The following is a 15682-nucleotide window of genomic DNA, read 5'->3' as shown; positions in this document are numbered from 1 at the left end:
GACACCAAGAGTCTTTTAGCCATGCTGAAAGATATAGTGCTACCAGACGGACCCGTCTATTTGATCTCTCTAGATATAGAGAGTTTATACACTTGCATCCCACAGGATGACACCATCAGGGTTATCAGAGATTCTCTCAGAAACTCCGTATGGACACATAAAACCACACCTTCCTTTGTAGTAGACTGTGCTACATTAGCCCTCAAAAGAATTTTTTTTAGATACCAAACAGACCTGTATCTACAAGCCACCGGTACCTCGATGGGCAGTACCTCCGCCCCGAGTGTGGCTGGTCTTTATGTCAACGATTTTGAGTGCAAACACATCCTCCATGACTCCAATCCATTCATCGTCAATGTGACGTTTTGGCGTCGTTACATTGACGACGTGTTAGTCATTTGGAGCGGCACAGAATCAAGGCTGAAGGAATTCCTAACTTGGATCAATACCTGCAATGAACATCTCAGGTTCACTTCCAATTACCATCTTAATGAAATGGTTTTTCTCGATATCACCATTTCGAGACAAGGCAATCGGTTACAGACTAGGAACTACCAGAAGCCTACTTCTAAAAATAATCTCTTACATTTTTCCAGTTTTCACCCACGCACACTAAGAGAGAACCTTCCATATGGGCAGTACTTACGCCTCAGAAGGAATTGTAGCGAGATGAAAGACTTTAAGACCCAGTCTGGAGAACTTACTCAGAAACTGGAGACACGAGGTTATCCGAAAAAGATTCTTGCCAAGAGTTGTAAACGAGCAAAGAACCAACCGAGAGATGTCTTGATCGAGGACAATCCGAGACTACTGGAAGAGGAGGTCCCCTTGACATGCGTAACCACATATAACTGCTTATCTACCAACGTCAGCAAATGTATAAACAGACACTGGTCAATCCTGACAAGCAATAACCATAACTGGACCAAACCCATGTTCTCCTACCGAAGAGCAAGAAGCCTCAGAGACACACTAGTACATACCAGATCTTCCACATACTCTGTACCCAGACAAAATACTGTACTGAATGCCAGGGGTCTTCCCCCAGTATTGGGCCACCATCCCTGTGGCGGGTGCAGTGTATGTCACTTGACGTCCACCAGCACTACTCTGACCCTTGAACCGGGAAAAACATGGTATTTACGTCAACACACCAACTGTAATTCCTGTAACGTAATCTACCTCATAACATGCCCCTGCGGGTTACGCTACATAGGAATGACGACACGACGTATAAAATTGAGAATTGGGGAGCACTGTAGTAATATAAGGTGCAAAAAGAATACTACAAAATTGACATCCCATTTCATTGAAGCCAATCATACCCCAAACGACATCAGGTGGACCATAGTAGAGCAAATACAGGCTGGGACCAGACTGAATGAATCTCTATTTGAAAAAGAACAGAGATGGGTATACCGGCTGGCAACCCATCTACGTGGCCTTAACTATAACATTCCTTGGGGTACAGTGATGCATCGGTAATTTTGTCGTATGGTGCCATTCTGAATACTTACCATGCACCATTAATGAGCGCTAGCAATGAGAACTAGAACTGACTTTAGTCCATATTAGGTAACCCTACTAACTAATAAATCTATATATTATGGGTCATGTATGATACATTTTTCAACATTGTTCTGAGTCCCACACACACCCAGATAGCGAGAATCTCAAATAGTGTAGGCAATGCCCGTTTTTTACCTAACATCATAAATGAGCAATACCACCTCGCTATCAATCAATACAGATGGGTACTTAGATTCTAAATTTCTTCGTTGTTAATAAACAATCCATGTAAGTTCGTTATCTCTTCAGGAACTGGATAAAGCTGGGGAAGAGAAATAAAGAAAAAAAGAAAAAAAGATTAAAAGAACAGGACTACCCCTTTAAAATCTGTTGTTTTCCTTCTCTCGGCAAAAGCAGCCTGATAATTGGCCATCTTAAACCACATGATCAGGCCCATTCCGTATTGATATTATCAAAATCCCGGCGTGGGTCACCAGCATTGTTTCAGGTTTGTGCCCCCTGATGGACTCGAGTAGTCTAGAAGAAGAGATAATACAGTACTGTATTTTGATAATTCAGACGCTATGTTTTCTCCCCGATAATGGAGCAAAACTATTGGTTACATGATACCACGTGACCGGAACAGCCGTGTATTTGTTGTTTTTCACCCTCAGCGTTGTTCACAGTCCGGGCAGTGGTTGAGATCACGTTAGGTTCCATACGGGGAGTCATCGGAACACTGGTAAGAGACCTAGGCTGCCGCTTGAGCTAAATGGTATTTTGCGAGTCAACCTCGAGTTACTCTTTGAGTGTTGATATCTGAGACGGTTTTTGCGTTTCTTTCTTGTTTACTACCATTCCAGTTTTTTCCGATGTGAAGAAAGCCCCCACCACTGTGGCCCATGACGCGAGAAACATCGCCATTTCATGTAATTATACCAAACTACTCCTTTGTGTTTTAGTAGTGCCTCTAGGTCCGCGTCGCTGGGTGTGTTGATGGTGTGTGGTACACTTATTGTACTACTATGATAGTTACTAACTTGCATTAAAATTACCGAAATCGTGTGTTACCATTCTTAAAATTGATAGGCTGGCGTGTTTGGAAATCCCAATACGCTTTCCTTTCTGTGCTTTTAAAGTGACAGGTACGGTCTGGGTTTACTAATAACTAGCCCAATGGGCTCATAACAGGCTCAGAATACCTCCTGGAATATTGATTCAGTGGGATTTGTACTCTAGGGGTCTACATCATAGATGCCAGCTTGACAATACTTTATGTTCTATTCACATTGAGTATGGGGCTTTGGCGAAGTGAAGTGCATGGGGTTTCACTAAAAAGGATGAAATTTACACTTGTCATGATTGGAAATGTAGATATGTGTTTTTCTTTCTCCTTTCGATAGATCCTCATGACCTCGAAATCCCAGGCTTAAATCGGTACTGAGAACCGTGAGTTTGGAAATACTGAACGTGTACACTGAGGTTAGGGTGCACCTTAGAGAGTGCATACCGCCCAGTGTGTGTCCTTTTGGTCCTGATGAAAGCTCGGCCAAGTTGGCCCTAGGAGCAGAAACATGTCGACCTTGTGATATGGATGATACGACCCAAATTTAAGGTCTACATCATCCATCTCACCCCCTTTTAACCAGATGCTCACGCCGATCTTTATTAAAGTTTGGTTTGGATCAGCGTTTGCACCTTTTACCTTTTTCACTTTTTCACTTTACTCACTGTTTTTATATAAACCAGCTCCACTGCAGATGCAGGTGTCGTAGCACACTGGTTAGGTCTTTTACCTGCCCGGTGAAAAACCCAATGATGAAGCATGTCACCCAATAGTTGGGTGAGTGAGGATAATATAAAAAACAATTGTGATTTTCCACATTTCACTTCACTTCACTTGTAAATATTTTCTTTCTTTTTTTAGTCACTCCTTTGTTGTTGTTTATAACTGATATTTAGCGCACACAATTTCATTGACCCACATAATTTGAGAATTGTATTGGACAGAGAGCGTATTTCGAGAATTTATTTTAAAATGACAGGAAGCATTGTTTTTACATTGTAATTTACCTCTGTGCTCCCCTGCACCTATCCACCACGGCGTGTGCCGTTTGAGTGGCGGGCAGGGTCTCAAACTGATCTCGCAGGCTCCCGCTTCAACGGAACGAGTTAGCGTTCGAGTTGGGGGCGGGGCCTCGCTTTGTCATAAAGATGCGCTTCACCAAGCGCAGCGGACGAGAGCAGCGGGAGCGCCTCCAGCGTGCCGAAGCCGCGCCAAAGGGGTGCCAGTCTGCGCCAGTCCGCGCCGGACCCGCGCCTAGTGCCTTAATTCCTGGCCGGGTACTACACCATCCCAGTAAGTTATTGAAATACACATCATCTGACCTGTTAGATATAAAAAACACGATGGCCTCGGAAAAATGCACACACTTCAATTTAGAAGAGTGCTCTAACATGTCTCATGTAGCTTGCTCAAACTGTAATTTTAAATTCACTCGTTCCTTCACTCAGATACCATCAGCCCTTGGGGCTTCTTTTAATGAGGCCAAACACATTAAATGCGCATTGGTGAATGCTAGATCTATGTGCAAACATAGAGAAGATGTGGCCGAATTCATCTCGGCACACAAACTAGATATCCTGTTTATAACAGAGACATGGGCCGATTTGGCTTCCGACGCTGACCTTGTGGCAGCCAATCCTGAGGGCTACTACATCGTCAGACAAGATAGACAGACAGGGAAAAAAGGAGGCGGCCTCGCCATAATTTTACGGTTAGAACTAGCATTAAAAACAGCAACACCAGATAGCATTCCCACAGAAACACTAGCCTTCTCTATTACTTTGTCTCCCATCCAAATGTTTAATGGTGTTCTGCTTTATCGTCCCCCAGCAGCTCGAGCGCCTTTTCTCCAATCCATTAGTACCTTACTAGAACCAGTGGCAGAAGCCTCCGATTTTACAATACTTGGAGATTTTAATTTTCATTTAGAAAAAATAACAGACAAAGATACATTGAGCCTTATTGAGGATTTTAAGGCAGCTGGGCTAAACCAATTAGTTACTACAGCCACGCATAAAGCAGGTCATGTTCTTGACGGCCTATTCACGAATAACCCGGCCATTACTCCCCCTACTGTTGTTCCAATTGTTTGGTCAGATCACGCAGTGGTGGTCTTTTATATCTGTGTTAAAAAACACAAAAATCAACACTTGCCTAAAAGGCAACTTAGGATGTGCAGGGACTGGAAAAATATAGATATAAAAACACTATCTGAGAAACTAGAAAATAACAAACCATTTAAAGCATTAGATTCTCAATTAGCAGCAAATAACTACAACCAATGGCTCACAGACACTTTTAATCAGGTAGCGCCTTTAAAGAAAATGCGTCCAAATCGCGCAACACCATCAGCCCCTTGGTTCTCTGAACCTTTAAGATTGGAGAGACAGAAATGCCGCAATCTAGAAAGATGTTGGCGAGTTAATTATGATAATAACGATAAAGAAAGGTACAAACAAGCACTATCAGGCTACAGGAAGCTGTTAAGACTGGAAAAGAGTAAATACTTTTGTGAACAGATAGAGAAGACCCAGAACTCCAGTAAGCAATTATACCAGGTAGTGGCAACATTAACAAATATACCAACAGCTAATACTACAGATACCACCCAAGATTTCTGCAATCAAATGGCTGATTTTTTCAGGACCAAGGTCACAGAAATCTTTGATAAATTTAACAACAACATGACAGGGGAATCATCAGAAAGCCTCAAGAACACACAACTCACATCCTCCTCTTTGAATGAATTCCTTCCCCCATCACTGTCAGAAATAAAAGATCTCATTAAATCTACAATGTCGGGTTCCCCCCTGGATCCCTGCCCACTGACCATCATAAATTCAACAACTGATGTGGTAGCTCCAATCTTGGAAAACATCTGCAGTACCATCTGCGAATCAGGAAACTATCCTCAAAGATGGAAAACAGCTATAATAAAGCCACTTCTAAAGAAACCCACCCTTAACACCTTGGAATTAAAAAGTTATCGCCCTATAGCAGCGCTCCCATTTCCTTCTAAAATACTTGAAAAAGTTATAAATAAACAGCTGGCCAACTACATTGACTATAATAACCTGCTAGACAACACTCAGTTCGGGTTTAGGAGAGGCCATGGAACGGAGAGAGCGCCCATAAAGGCTTCTGAGGAGATCAGACAGATCATGGAACAGGGTGGCACGGCAGTCCTGATCCTGCTGGATCTCTCAGCGGCCTTTGGCACGGTCGATCATAACATCCTGATCGACCGTGTCACTGCTATGGGCATACAGGGTAAAGCTGCGGAGCTCCTGGCTTCTTTCCTGTCTAACAGAGAACAGTCGGTAAAGATGGGGAGCTTCTACTCACCAACGTTTGTGCTGCCCTGCGGAGTCCCCCAGGGATCCTCGCTAAGTCCGACACTCTTTAACATCTATGTGTCGGACTTGGCGAGGGTCATTAAAACCCATGGAATAGGAGTGACTTTGTATGCCGACGACACTCAGTTGGTGCTAGCGGTGCATAAAAATGGGAGTGAGGTGGCAGCCAACTTTCAGTCAGGTATGAGAGCCATTAGTCACTGGATGGACAGTAATTGTCTAAAATTAAACACCGATAAGACCGAGGTAATGGTGTTTGGAGACCTAAAACCATCTTGGTCCCCGATCTGGTGGCCACCAGAAATGGGTAACCCACCCACCCCAGTTTCAAAGGTTAGAAACCTTGGGAGTGTTGTTTGATAACAAACTAAGTTTTACCAGTCATGCTAATGCGGTAGTCTCCTCTTCCTTTTTCACGTTACGAAAAGTGAAAAAGTTGTTACCTTTCCTTCCCCTGTCTGCGGGAAAAACCCTTATGTCCTCCTTGGTGTTATCCAAGGTGGATTATTGTAATGGGCTTCTGTTGAATGCCCAGGAGCAGGTTTTTAAAAAACTACAAATGGCGCAGAACGCTGCTGCACGAATTCTGACCAAAACTCCCAAGTTCGTATCCATCTCTCCTATTGTCCACCAACTTCACTGGCTCCCAGTAAAAAAGAGAACCAAATTTAAGGCTTTATGTATCATCTATAGAGCATTGAACAGCCTAGGACCAACTTTTTAAGGGAATCACTGTTGGTGTATGTCCCTAATAGAGCTTTAAGATCTGCCTCATCCGCATCTCTATGCATTCAACGGGTGAGAACGGTTACATGGGGAGACAGACGCTTCCTGGTAGCCGCCTCGAAGCTCTGGAATACCTTGCCCCACCATATAAAAAGCAGTTCCTCACTGATGGTTTTCAGAAAACAAGTGAAGACATGGCTATTCATCCAATAATGCACAGGAGGTGCCTCTCTGTCTGCCCAGCGCCGAGACACCATTCGTGGTATTTGTTGCGCTTTATAAGTTTAAAAAATAAATAAATAAATAAAATACTCTGGCTACGCAGCAAGTGAAAAGTCCACAATTACTTTTGTTTATTATTCCTCAAGAGCCCTCACTCCCAAGTTCCAAATAGGCTCCCGCACCTTCCTTGCCTCAAATCCGTCATGAGCCAGCCCCCAGCTACAATTATCCAATGGGAAGCTTAGGCTCAGGCAGTGGCAAGGTGCAGCAGATTCGGGGAATAGAATGCAAGCCATAGTTTGTCGATGACTTCTTGGATTTGTGATCGGTTTCATGACATCATCACTGGCGTGGTGATACACAATCATACCTGCCTGGACAGGCATATGCTGGCCTGTCTATGAACATTTACCAGCCAGTCACTATGCAATGTATGTTATTCTTTTTATTTTGAATTGAAACAATTACATTGAGACCACCACCTGCAGGGTCAGAAATTGTAGCCCCGGCCCTGTGAAAGAAGTGCCGGTGCTGAGCACCTGAAAGCACCTACTCAAATTAAGCACTGGTCCTAATATTGTTGGAATTGGCATGGTACATATGCAAGAATTGGCAATTGAATGTTGAACTCTTTTCTCTCAGCTAAAAAAAAATTCCTTTTGGAAAAATCCATTACATCATCTTAAAATATGGTGGCGTTTTGGGATTTTCACTCTGATTTTCCACAATTAATCCTACTATTTTTGGAGCTAAAGTGTTCAAATTAAGGGGGGAAAGAATTGGTAAAAGGTGTGAATGCCAACAAATTTCCAACTTTTTGAGTGTGAACTACTTCTCTCATGTTTTTTAAGTCATTCACTAACCATGGGAATAAGAAAGGGTGATTAAGGACAGGAGAGATGTTTGATTATGAAAGTTCGTCCTACGTGCCAAATGATAACATAAACTGATAATTGTTGCATTGTGCTGCTCAGAATTGGTCCTGCATTGCATAAAATGTGCCATTATTCTTGACCGTGCATGTACATGGTCATGGAACTTGTGTTGTTTTTGTCAGTGTGGAACAGGGGAGAACATTGAGGTGTAATATTTTGGTACTACATTAACATGTTCTGCTCTCTTAGGGCCTGGTTGAAAAAGGTAAACTTACACTTTTATTTCAGTTTAGGATTTTTTCCTGTTCACAATGGTATTTTACAAGTAGTATAGTTACGACTGCAGATTCTCCGCACTCGTGGCGGAGACGCCGCACATAATAAGATAGGACATTGCTACAATTTTTTATGTTACGGAGTCTCACACACTCATGAAGATCCTACTCGTAAAATACCTTTGTGAATAGGAAAACATATCATAGGCTTACATAAAAATATACGTTTATTTTTGTGAATCGGACCCCTAAAGTATATTGATATGCAGTATCCACATGCCAAGAGACCTCAAGAGTTAACCAGTAGCAGCTGGAAGGGAATGAGGGTGGATAGGCGCGGGGAAGGCAGGAGTGGGACAAAATAAAAAAAATAAAAACACTTACCTCTTCTGCCGGCAGTGTCTTTCCTCCGCCTCTCGGGCGAGTCACGTAACCAGGCTGTGCCCAAGCTCCACATATAACGTCTCTACGCTGAAATGCAGCATTGAGATTAGCTGTTCTAAATCAATCCCAATGTTGCAGTACAGAGTAGAGATTGGTCTGGCACACAGATGGGGACCGGGGGGGGGTCTGAAAGTGTTCCCCACCAGGCTGAGTAATGCAGCCTGGTGGGGAAAATGCAAAGTGCGCATGACTGTTAGACCGGGGCCAAATAAGCCGGCCAAGCATACCCACTTGGAGTGTGCAAACCACTCCTCCCTCTGTGCCTCCAGCCCCGCCTCGCCCTAACCCAGCCCTGAACCAGCTGAAAATAAAATTATAATAATGTTATTATAATTTTATCTTTCCCGCTCAAAGAGCAGTGGGGCGACACTCCTCCGCCTTAGTGGAGGAGCCTTCCCTTGAGTTAACCTTTTCAGTCTGTCTTTTGTCTATCATATTGTAAGAATGTGTGACTGCAGTAAAGTCCCATTAGTTTTGAGGGAGGTTTTCATAGAATACATGCGTTTATGAGGGTAGAAAAACTGAAAGCTTAGGCTGTCCTAGCAGTCTCCTTTGGCCACCTGGTGTGAAGGTGCTGCAGACATGACTTCCATTGAAAACCTGGCTGGTTTACTGGTCCAGAGATTTGAGTATTTCGATAGTCTTCTTTACTCAGTTCTCTCACATATTCAAAGAAGCCAGCCGCAGTGTGTTAAACTGAAGTCTGGTTTATGTTCTCTGCACAGGAGTCCAACACATGTATTGTATTCCTCATCCAATTCCACAGTGGACTCAGACCAAGCGTGAGGAGGCGGAATCACGATCCATATTTCAGACGAGCTTCACGTTGACACGGTTACCGTTTTCAAAATGGCCGCTTTATGCAATATCCTGCATCAATGATCACGTGTTGAATAATTCTGCGGAATAGACGAGAACATTTTGCATTTTGTGCTGGGGAGGAGCGGTCTCGCCCGCGTAGGGCTAAGCGTGAGACTTGGTGCGTTTACTCTCAGGAAGCCGATGGCTTGGAAACATGAGATCAATGAGAGCTAAGTGACAGGGAAAACAAAGACGCCTGTTACGCTTAATTTGAACGGATTTCATAAATGCGTGTTGGTGTTATGAAATTGTTTCAAATAATAACGCCAATGCATCTGCTCTGTCTTGAGCAGTTGCCTAGACTACAGGGGCTTGACGCGGGGCGCAGTAATAACCTCCATCTGCTGCGCAGTGTCTGTCATTTCTGCAGCGATAACACAGTGTGACAGAGGCTTCGTTTACCTAAAGTTATCTTGGCAACTTGTTCTTCATCAAAGGCAACCCAGCGCGCGTCAGTTAAAGCTTTTCTTATCTGGCCATGCATAGCTCAGCTTCATAAATCATGCTTTCGACTCCCTTTCTGCAGTCCCTGAAAGGTAGCATTATTGAATTTAGATCACTGGAATAGAGCTGTACTAAAATGTTTATTGACCGCCTTTTAGGCGGTCTTCTCTGCCTGGAATGCCGCGGCTATTTTTAGTGCAGAAGGTGTTTAAAGGGTTCACGATACGACGTTAACCTATCTAGATGGCCTTTGAGGTTTTGAAGAGGTATTTGCGCCCGCCAGACCCCGCAGCTCTGTTGAGTTCACCTTTCTTATTTAAATCTGTGGAAACCGAAATATTATGTTTATAAAACAGGAAGAACAAGCGAGAGTGTTGGAGAAGAACTTAAGATCGCTGATGGGAGAGCAGAGACCTTGGGGAAGCCAACATGGCCATTAGCAGAAAATAAAATAAAGTATAAATGAAGGCATCATGAAACATTCTGATAAAAAAAATCTGAAAGTGTATTTTTGTAGTCTCAAAGGGATTGAAATAATACATCTAGGCTAATAATCAGTTAAGTCTTCCTAGGATGAAGAGCTCCCTATATTCATTTTCATACTTCTTAGCCGAATAAAAGCACGTACCATACTTAAAACGTATTACCCAACATATGGAAACATCAGTGCAAGCATGGAGGGAAAGAGACCTATACTAAAATTTTATAGGCAAACAGAACAAACAAAAAATATAAGGGCTAGATTAATCATAGTGTTGTGTTGCCCTTGCGTCACACAAGGTATACAAGGGCAGCGCAAACTAAAGTCAGATTTACCAAGCACTGCAAGACCACCTTGGGTGCAGTGCTTGGTAATTCTGGAGTAACGCAAGACACCGCAAGTTGCTTACTTGCGTTATTCTGCCTCAGGGAGTCGTTCCATGGATGGAGTGTGGGTGTACCCTCGCATCTTCCCATGGATGTTGGTGTATTCCCAGAGTTACTATTATTGGTAGACCTGTGAATATGTCACAATGCTACACTTTCTCAGGGGAGGTTTAACGAGGGGAAGTATTCTTATTTCTTCTTTTTTCTTCCTTTTTCCACGTGTGCTGGCTGCGTTCTGCAGCACAGGTGGAAAGATGAAAAAGCCTTGGAGGATTGTTTTGTGCAGGAAGGTGCCCCTTCCAGCACAAAAACAATGCCGGCCCAAGTCTAGCATCCATGCACCATAATGCAAGGGTGCTTGCTCTTGCTCAAGGCAGCATCTTGTGCGCCAGCACAAGGAAAGACAGGAATGTGCCATACAATGTTGAATAAGGCACATTCCTGTCCTCTCCCTTTCGCACAGCACATCAAAGTGTCCTGCTGCGTGCCATGAAAGTTTGATAAATCTGGCCCTAAATTCAAGAAAAGATAATCTTATTCTAATTATGAGAAATGTTCTAAAGCATGTCATTTCTCATATTTCTATTTTTCAGTGCTTGAATGAAGAAATATCCTGTGGCATGACAGTTCAAAGAGTCTAGTAAAGTAATGATAATAAAAATAGGTTGGCTTCTATTGCCTAAATATTAGAGGGATTATACATTGCTTAAGGTAGACTCCTTATAATTTATGTTTTTGTGTAAAAATGGGGCGTGTATGTTTATCTTTGGTAATGAGTTATCATTACACAATTGCTGCAATACCATGTTCCTCCATTTCAATCTATAAATCATTAATGGAAGCATGTTTAGCCACCGACACGTTAAATCGTCACACAAATCAAGATATAAGACTTATTACAGATAGTATTCATAGTTATTAAATGTTCTCATTGTCATATGGACTGGGACAGAAGATTTCTGTGATGTATACAATGCTCTGTAAGTATGGTTATCAGCAGAAATGAGTAGAAAATCAATTTCGCATCGGATTTCATTAAAATCATAGTATTAAGAAAGAGGTCAAACTTTTCGGTGCTCCCAAATTCTTTGCACATGTACTTTAACCATTGGATACCTAAATCACTGTTTGTGGTGACCATATCCATATATGTGTGCACAGAGTTGCATTTTTGTTTAGCTAGATAAAGGCCCAGAGCAGCAAGATAAAAGTACTTCAGTTAGTAGAGTACTCTGTGCCATTTTCATGGTTAACTATGGAAGGGGACACTGACTCTGTGAACAGCCTGTAGAAACTGTAGAAACTGTTGTGAAGTATGTGGTAATCTGTTAACAGAATCACTAAAGATGCATTGCCGTTGACATGGAAATCCCAAGATCAAATTTGAACTCTTATGCAAAAACCACAACGTTTTTACTGGAAATGATCTGGAATACCTCATGAAAGTTACCCCTTTTGTGTCTTAAGATTCAATATGAAATTAACTTTATAAATATATAAATAAATAAATAAAAGTGTAGGCTGATCAAGCGCCTGATCTCAAAATCAAAAGGCGTAGGGAAAATTTGATCACAAGATTCATTCCTCTGAAACAGTGTAGATCAGCAACTCGGTTCAAAACTGAGTTTCCTTGATTTCAATTTATAAAGGATGGTTTCAAGATGGTGTTGTTCATGGAAGTCTAACTGAAACACTCAAATGAGGTTGTTTTTCAGAACAACAAGTTCCTCTACCCAGCATACCTAAACAAGCAGTCTCTATTACGACCACGTCTTAACCACAAATTGCTTTACCACACATGCCTTTACCACAAACTTTCATGGTAAAGGCATGCATGGTAAACGGATATGCATGGCTAAGGTTACCCCCCAAGACCTAAATAGAACCCGCCCTCCCCTAAACCCTAAAAAATACCCAATGTCCATCCCCAAGCCCTAAAACGAAACCCTTTAAAAAATACCTTGTACCCCCCTCAAAATTTCCACATACCCCATCACCCTTGAAAACTAACCCAAACCCCCACCCCCAAAAAACTACCCGAAGCTCCCACCCCTGAAAACTACCCCAAACCCCCACCTGCCCTAAAAACTACCCCTGAATTACCTTGAACGCCCACCACCCCATAAAACTTCCCCAAACCCCACCCCTGAAACCTACCCAGATCCCCACCTCTCTTAAAAACTACCCCTGAATTATTATGAAACACCACCACCCCTAAAAACTACCCTAAACCCACACCATCCCTTAAAACTAGCCCGAACCCCCACCCTGAAAACTACCTGACCCCCTCCACCCCTGAAAACTGCCCAAATCCCCGAACCCCCTAAAAACTTCCTAGAACCCCCCACCCCTGAAAAATACCCCAAAACTCCACCTCCCCTAAAAACTAAAAACTACCCCGGACCCACCTCCACCCCAAAAAACTAAAAACTCCTAAAAACTACTCCGAACCCCCACTCCCAACCCCACCCCAATCCCCAACCCCTTAAAACGAACCAGAACACCCCACCCCTGAAAACTACCCCAAAACCCCACCTCCCCTAAAAACCATCCTGAAACTTCCTCCCTTAAAAACCCCCCACTGCTAAAAAAGACCCTGGACCCTCACCCCTAAAAATGAACCCGACCCCACCCATGAAAATGACCCCAAACACCCCCCCTACAAACTACCCTGAAACCCTACCTACCTGTCTGTGTCCTCTTTACGATGCTCCTCGCTTTCCGTCCATCCTGAACACTAGACCGACTTTGCCTTAAACATGCACATGCATGGTTAAGGCAAAGAAGTTGTTCGGGCAAGTCGTTGTTCTGCTTGCGGGCATCCGGAACTCGTGGCTTTGGCCTCGTTGTTCCGGATGTTTCCCCTCCAATGGGGATCTGACCAACCTCAACAATCAGACTTGTTTTCATACATTCAGATCCATGCTCTATCCGGAAGTGACTCTGCACACATACTCAAGATACAATATTGACAATGTACACATTGTTGAATTCATGTCATTATGTAAAGAACAGGAAACAATCTAAAACCAGAGTGCAATGCCCATTTGACACAGGATGCTTTTAAATTAAGCTTTGTAAAGTCGTCATAAACTGACATGTTGGACCTACAGAAAAAAGAATTGGTGGATGAGGTCTCAATTAGCAGACGGATGTCTTTAAATGCAGCTCTTCTGTAATTGGATAGCTAAATCATTCAGAATAAAAGCCTCAAATAAAAAATGATTAAACTATCACCTATGCAAAATAGTGAAGCAGTGATTGTTCACAGCACATGTCTGTGACGGAGTATGAGAATAGTTTTTGCCCCTTAGAAACTTGTTTAAAACTGCAGCACTGGCCCTTGAAGGCTACACAGGTACACCCAAGAAAGAGCACAACAGTGAGACGTTGTGAGAGAACATCAGTAAGTAAGAGTTTTGGTACAAGGCTTTGGCGACTCATTCTGCATCGCAGGTATGAGGGAGCACCAAAGAGGCTTTCCCCTTCTGTTTGTGAGTTACAGAGGGATGCGTTTGGTGACTCAGTAGACTAATGCATCCACTTGAGGAATCTGTGTTTGACACCTCTGTCATATCATATGTTCAAATTCAAACAGGTTCACTCATTCTTACAAAGTGGATACAATTAGTAATATTACATTGGGTAAAAATAAACTGCTGTTATCTGGTGCAAAGATGAAGATAGACTTCACATATACACGTTAGGTTATGTATTTGTGAGGGTTTGGGTGTGTTAAATGGTATGGTTGTGTGACATTACCGTTTAATACACTCACAGAAACCAGTGTTGGGACCAGTCAGGCATGTTTGTAAAACCTTCAGCCCACTCAGCAAGGCTTAAATGAAGGAACTAGTGTAAAGCATTTAGAAGCACCAAACAACGGAATAAGAAAGTCAGACAACACAAAAGCAATCTGACACAATTTATGAAAAGAGATTATATTTTTGTGAATTTTTAGAGACCAAGATGAGCAAAATCCACCAGAGGGCTCCGTATATATTGATGAAAAAAACGTAAATCTCAGTTCTTTTAGTCACAACCACAAACAAGCATTGGTAACCATAAAGTTTGGAATCTTATTAAATGTTAGAAAGAGTTGTGGTCAGCTACTGTGCGGTCGATGGTGGTGTACTTGCAGTTACTCCTTATTCCACGGGTCATGTGGGGCGACTTTGGCCACAGAGGTCAGGGTCTGTCGATGTCCTCTTTGAGCGAGTAGAATGTCAACTGCTGCTGAATTACCCATCTCCGGTCTAAGTGGATTCAGCAGTATCCTTTGGTGGAGGCCAGTGGCCTTTTTTTTGTGACCAGTCTGAACTCAGATGACACTTCCAGGTCTGGCAAACTTGGGTACAGCTTTTGGAATTGAGTATCAGTCGTTTGGGGCCCCATTGGCGGTCAGCATTGATTCTACAGAAGTGACTATTAACCTGTTGAGTCAGGCTACTCCTGTTTTGAAGGCCCTAGTGCTGGTTCCAGGGGGGCAGCTGACTGACCCTTAGAGTCAAATCTTTATTCTGGGGCTTGGGAATGACTTATTTCGCTAGCGCATGTAGGAGCAGGTGCAGTCCAGAAAGGGGTGCAGCCTCTTTTTGTCAAGTCCAGGGGTTAGCAGGGCAGTCCTTCTTTGTTCCTTTCTACAGTTCTATAGTGATCTGAGGTTCAAGGTGGCAAAGGTGCCATATTTATGCCAAGAAAGTGCCCTGGGGGGATGATGCGGTCACTAGCCAATGGGCTACCAGGATTTCTCCTGTCCTGTGACAACAAATGGCTATGTGTGGCATCTAGAAATCCCAGGGTGTACCATTCTGCCCACTCATAAGATGTCTGAAACCTTCCTTGGATTTTAGACACGTGATAGCCCATCCTACAGGTGTGGCTACCTTTGGGCTACATCCCTACAGAAAAAATCAGCTTGGGCACTTGTCTTTCCTCTCTTTTCCTGCCTCCAGCCTGACTACCAGAACAAAGAGGCAACCCTTCAGGAGTGTGATTGCCATTTGCCCACCAAAGACGGCTTAGAAGCATTTCTTT

Source organism: Lissotriton vulgaris, chromosome 3_1 (genome assembly GCF_964263255.1).
Source record: "Lissotriton vulgaris chromosome 3_1, aLisVul1.2, whole genome shotgun sequence".
Classification (NCBI taxonomy): Eukaryota; Metazoa; Chordata; class Amphibia; order Caudata; family Salamandridae; genus Lissotriton; species Lissotriton vulgaris.
The sequence above is the reverse complement of the archived record's forward strand: the minus strand, read 5'-3'. Positions refer to the sequence as shown.